Source organism: Cavia porcellus, unplaced genomic scaffold (assembly GCF_034190915.1).
Source record: "Cavia porcellus strain 051 isolate PalLab524CR breed Dunkin Hartley unplaced genomic scaffold, mCavPor4.1 scaffold_27, whole genome shotgun sequence".
Taxonomy (NCBI): domain Eukaryota; kingdom Metazoa; phylum Chordata; class Mammalia; order Rodentia; family Caviidae; genus Cavia; species Cavia porcellus.
The window spans coordinates 16,125,031-16,131,457 of NW_026947510.1; the positions used below are offsets into that span (position 1 = coordinate 16,125,031).

At 38.2% G+C, this 6,427-nt stretch overlaps 1 long non-coding RNA gene across 1 annotated transcript; it reads left to right on the forward strand.

Annotated features, from left to right (window-relative positions):
- The first annotated feature begins 305 nt into the window (after window positions 1-305).
- LOC134473500 (uncharacterized) lies at window positions 306-5,552 on the forward strand. Its single transcript, XR_010043748.1, has 3 exons — window positions 306-401; window positions 3,841-3,946; window positions 5,333-5,552. It is a non-coding gene; the product is annotated as an uncharacterized LOC134473500 (long non-coding RNA).
- Window positions 5,553-6,427: the final 875 nt, after the last annotated feature.

A 6,427-nucleotide genomic window follows, 5' to 3' on the forward strand; every position in this document is an offset into this window, starting at 1 on the left:
AATTAGAATCACCTCTCCCATTTCAAATAGCACCAGCATACTACAGAGCAGTTCCCCTCTGACAGAAATATACTATCATTTACTGCTGGAAATAATCGTTTGACCCAATATACTTGGCAGAATTTTATTGAAGAATAAGTTAAAAAATAAAAACAGAAACATCCTGTGATTCACATATTAGAAGACTCTTGGATGAGATAATGCATCCTTGTGGATGTGTTGTATGAAAAGTACATAAACTAAGACTTCCCTTCGGATTCCATCAGTCTCGTCTTCCTTTTCACCTTTTTCTTTGCAGAACTGCAGAGCTGATTTGGATTTGAGGCTCTCTGCTGTGAAGTAACTCTGGCCGGGGAGACTATGAATACTCTCTTCATACAATAAATTCAGGGAGCCCATCTGTAAGTAATAAAAAAATGATGCTCAGGAAAACATAAAATTTTAACATCTATCTTATAGATCTCAACTTTGTAGGCATTCAGATCCTTTCAGTCAGGAGTTTGAACTGAAACCTTCCTGGGTTCCATGTAGGCATCTGATCCAGGTGCCAAGGTGGGGGGACACTGGGAAGGGGGATCCCCATTCACTTCAGGCAGTGGCAGGAGGGGAAGTCAGTCCTTTCTGTGCACAGGCAGAGAAACATACACCTGAGAGAAGTGACACAGCTGGAGAAACGGAAAGATAGTTTTCCACAAATCTCTTTCTTTGAGTCAAATGAGGGTTACACACCATAGTACTAAAAGATAGCATCCTTCATGGGAGTTAAACACACATTAAAAACTAGTATGCATAAATGAATGGAATTATTGTAAGGAACCAGCTCACGTGACCGTGACTGGATGCCACGAAGTCCTGTGATCTACATTTGGCTATTAGAAGACCCAAGACATTCCAGGGCACAGTTTCAATCAAAGGGACCAGGAGAGCTGACAGTGTAAGTTCTGGTCTGAAATATGGCAGGGGTGAGACCCAAAGAGACATGATGTTTCAGTTCAAGTCTGAAGGCAGGAAAAGACACAAGTCCCAGCTCAGGGACAACTTAATGACATTTATTTCCCCTGTGATATAGGGATTGTATCTAGGAACTTCACACTGAGCTACATCTCTAGCCTACTTTTATTTTATTTTTTAAATTTCGAAATGGTCTCACTAAGTTATCCAGGATGAGCTTGATCTTGTAATCCTCCTGCTTCACTATCCCAGAGTTCAGTATTTCAGAATTAACAGTATCTTCGTTCTATTCTGTCTTCAGTGATTTGACGGCGTTCACTCACACTGGGAAGGGCCATCTGCTTGACTCAGTGCACCAAGGCAAATGTTAATATCTTCTGACACACCCTCACAGATATACCTGGACTAATGCTTGACCAAATTTCTGGGACCACATGGTCTAGTAGAGTTAATGCAAATGTGTGCAAAACAGTGTCACTGATTTTCCTAAGAATACATGTAACAAATATGTGCTGGCCAAGAAAGATGGCTTTGGATTGATATAAGCACAATATATTTTAAATTTTCAACTTGAGAATTTCCAAACATTAATCAACATCTTCTCAAAGAAATTTTCAAGGATTTTTTGTAAACATATCATTCATGCCAATTAGAACAGATATTAAGCAAACTCAAATTGATGACTTTCATGACTTTGAGAATATGGATCAGCCATTCTTTTTCCTTTTCTTCCCTGATTTGATGATCCCTTTTGTTTTCTCCTCCCATCACTTTTATTGCTCTTTTTTCTGAATACCGTATCTACAGTAAGGTGACAGTGACCTTTGAATTTAGTGCAAATAGCAAATGACATTTGTTTGACAGTGTTGCTGTTTTCAAAGAACAACTTAGTTGTACTTAGCTGAATCTGTGACTTTTCAATGATTGTTAAATGTAAAAATGGGTAGTGTTGTGTATACAAAGTATAAATGTTCTTACTGCAATTTCTTTGCAATGAAATAATCTGTTGAAGAGTGAGGATTAGAACCTCTGCAAGTAGAAGAGTGCAAATTGCTGTGATTCTTCTTTCACACTTGCTTGCTATACCCAATTTTTTCATACTTCCATTGATAGATGTTTCCCCAGTGACTGTCATGGAAGGAAATTGTTATCTTCCTAAACCTACTTAAGCACTTCTATCACTTTGGGGGCAAATTTTGATATCTTGAGAATACGTGTAATAAGTTACAGGGTTTGCCAATAACTGGAATATACATCAAATAGTGTTTGTCTGTAGTTATGTTGTTGTTGTTAGCATGCTATCATATAAATAGCAATTTTTAAATGACTATAATATTAAGCTACAATGGACTTATTACTAATTAATATTAATTACATGGACTACAGAATATTGTGGTAGTAAAGGAAATGCTCATCTCTGAGTGTTTTCAGCTTGTATATGGTAGAAAGATGGCCTGTCTAACTATTAATCTGCAAACCACTTCCTGCAAATCTAGAGAACTGTTATCTGAAGGGCTTGCAATTGTGCTGATGGAAGAACATTTTCCACAGCTTGGCTATCAATCCTGAAAGAGATTCAATGGCTAGCAGAAATATTAGATGAAAGGAAAGACTATAAAGCTAGGAAAGGATGTATTTCTCTTAGCTATAGTGGGTGCTAGACAAATGATTATCTAATGGAAACTTTCAGATTATGTGCATTTTAGAAGTGCTACTCTTGGTTTTTTTTAACTTGCACACATTTTATATTATTCACTGTTACTATTTCACAATTTAGTGCACTGTTCATCACAAAAAGGTCAAGTATGGCATTTTTACAAATCGAGGCAAATAATTGTTTTACTGGATATCCTCCTAGGATATAAAATATTCTGCATTTTCTCAGTGGCTACTGAAAAATATGTATTTGATGAGTTCTTGTATCTAGGATCTATAGTAACTGACCTTACACCCACCCTAGAAAACCTAGGGCCTTCTGTCCAGGAAATTATAGCAAAAGTCACAAATATGATTTCTAATTTCCTAGTAGCCCCATTAACAAAGATGAAAAAATTGAGATAAATTTTATGATGTTCTTGATTTAACCTAGTATATCTAAAGTTTATGATTTTAATTTATACTCAGTATAAAAATTAATATTTTATAGCCTTTTGTTTATACTATCTTTAAAATCCAGTTGTGCACATTATGCTTATAGTACACATTAATTTAGAGTTGGCACAGTTACACTGTTCAGTAGTCCCCTGTGACTGGTGGGTAGCTACTTGGACAGCGTGACTGTAGGGAGTTCTCCAAGCACTGGACCATCTTCTTAGACTTTCTGAAGATAAAGTAGATTAATAGATTTTTTAACATAAGTTTTTCATTACTGCATAAATGCACAGATGATAAATATATCTGATGAATTTTCAGAACATAGCTACTCATCTAGAACCCAGATTCTGAGACCGAACATTAACAGAATCTCAGAGTCTACCTTTTGCTCACCTTGGATTTTCTGATACAATCACAGATACAAAGCTGTTATTTTTTTGTAGGTTTTTCTCAATGTAGACTGAATTATGTAAGCAGGAAGGGGACACTGCTGACATGTTGAAAACCAATCTTTTAACATTATGGCAGTGTCAACCTAGATTATAGATCTTCATAAATATGAAGGAGCTCTCACAAAGCCATGCCAGAAAAGGAAGGCTGAGAAAAAAGGATATTTCTGGCCATTTAAAAATTTGGAGCACGACAGCCTGATTCAATCATACAAACTTATGCATACACACACACACACACACACACACACAAATTGGGTATATCTATATTTATCCTGGATCTCATTTGGTTTTAACTACAGCTTTTTTTTTTTTTTTTTTTTTTTTTTTTGTCTTTTTGAGACAGGGTGTCACTTTGCAATTCAGGATGACCTTGAGCTCACTTTGTACCTGGCTGATCTCAAACTCGCAATCATCCTCCTGCTTCAGCCTCCCAAGTGCTGGGATTACAGGTATGTACCACCAACCCTGGCTTTAAATTGCTTCTTAATCAGATTTTTTCTTCACACAGTCTTTAAATGTGAGAGTAAAGTAAGAATGAAAAAATAATTCTCAGTTATATCAAGTTCCATGAAATATTGTAAAATCTATAGTTTTTTTTTAATCAGGCAAATTTTTCTCTTATCATAAGAAAAGTTAGATATAACATACTCTGAGTTAGATATGAAATGTTCCCAAAAGCCTCAGGTTTGAAGGTGGAACCTAACTGGATGGGATGGATCACCAGGCACATGATTCGGAAGGGCATATTTTAGTCCTTGGCTCCTCCTTTCTGTGCTTCCTGGTTGCCATGTAATGAACAACTTCCCTTTGCCACACCTTTCTGCCATGCTGATTCTACCTTGGAGCAAGATAGCCATGGACTGAATCCATTGAAACTGTGAACCAAAATAAATCTTTCTTGCTTTAAATAGTGAGTGTCAGGTATTTTGTCCTAGCAGTAGGAAAGCTGACTAAGCATGTATATAATAGTCTCAGCATATATTCTATATAATCTATACTTATTTTGTTTGGTTGGGAGGATAAAAAAGGTGGTACAGTCATCCAAACCTTTATGTAATTTTCCAAAGAAAATTTCAGAAGGTTGATATGGAAGTTCAAAGATGCAAAAAGGCAGAAGATGTCACAGGACAAGGTAGAAGAGGGTACAGCAAGCGACTGAGTACAGAAAGCCCAGACTCAGGGAAACAAACATTGCCAAGCTAGAGAACAAATTGTCAGTAGACAGGGTCCTCCCAGGAGGAGACCGGGACCTTACCATGCCCACAGGGTCAGTTGCAGGTTCCCTGAGGTCTGTCACGGAAAAGAGTTTCAGGGTCATGTCAGTGAGAGGCAGGGAAAATTTATTAGGCAGACACAAGTACACATTCAAAGGGGAGTGTGGGCACTCATAGAGCAGGACACATTATGGTTTGAGGTTGGGGTTTTACATGGTCTTGAGGCATATTCCAAATGGGTGATTTAACATGTGTGTTCTTACTGTCTGACAGGTCACCTATTTGGTGGGCTGGTTTGGACTGCAAGTCGCTTGCCTGTGTTGGAAGTTTAGAGAGAGCTGCCCACTCCCCAGTGCTGCTGCCTGCAGGAGGGAGGTTGTGGGAGGAACCTGCAAGTTCAATTCCCAGATGGAAAGCTCAGGTCCAATTACAGGCTTATGAGGAATTTTTTTGAAGTTTCCTGAAAGGGAAAAGGTCACTGTAACCTTGAGTAACTGTGCTTTGAAGCTGCAGTTTTTCTTAAAAGTTCAATTTTAAAATTGCACTTCTGTCTCCTTTCTATCCATCTTTGTTTCTTCTATTCTACTACAAAATTATGCACATCTCTGTCATTTTCTTTAGGAGTCTTCTGTGGGAAAAGGGAGAAGAGACAGCAACCCAGCCATAAGGAAGGTCCACCAGCAGCAGAATTTGATGACTTATTCCTGCTCCAAGTTACGGATGCCTCCTCTCTTTCTCTTACTGGCTCTTCCTTTCCAGTACAGTTCTTTGAGGTTAGAAAGTGTCTCAGCTATTTTCAAACACCTGAGAAGCAGAGGAAATAATAAGGGCTGGTCTACCACATAGTCATTTAAGTTGTTAAAGATAGAAAATGAGATTGGCCAAAACCCAGTCTTTCCACCAATTTGTGACTATTTTGTCTTTCCTTATTCTAAAGAATGAAGTCATTTTACAATATTGGTGTAGAGGGTATGAGGTCAAATATTTCATGTCATAATATTTGTTCTAGTTTATAGAATATGACTTTGTTTATAGAATATACATATCTGAACATGATAAAGAGCCATATTATTAGGAAGTCTCAAGGTTCTGCAGGGAACGTGGGCTAGTAACACGGGGTGATCCAAGGAGTTAAATTTTTCCAGGTCCACACCAAACTTTGGTCACAGGTCATAGAGGGGGTTGTTGTTTGACTGAAGGTCTTTGGGAGGACTTGCTAAGTTAATAAGGGCAGTAGAGCATGTAGAAATAAAATAAGTGACTTGTTCAGTGGAAGTGGGAATGTGCTTGTGGACAAACCCCAGGCAACCCCTATAATCCACCTGTTTCCATTACAAACCTCTCTACCTCTCACTTGAGGAAGAAAGAGAAAATGTTTAAAGATGATAACCACATGGAAAAATTTGCCCTAAGGCTCTCCTTTCTTTGGTTCTTCTGCTACCTCATGTACAACCTGGCCTTTCTTCCCTAATAAGCTCCAGATGTTTGACCCACAAGAGCCAAGGTCATAGCTGAATTCCCACCAGAGCCTAATATGGTGCTCATCGTGCCTCTAGGTAAATCTCTTGCTTTCATGATTCTGATACCTTCTAATTTTCAACAACTTCTAGATCTACAATGATGGCACAGACCTTTCCTCTGAGCTCCCAACCCACAAATATAGCCATATGCTAGACCTCCAACCGTATGGTTTATGGGTTCTCCAAGTTCAGCAAG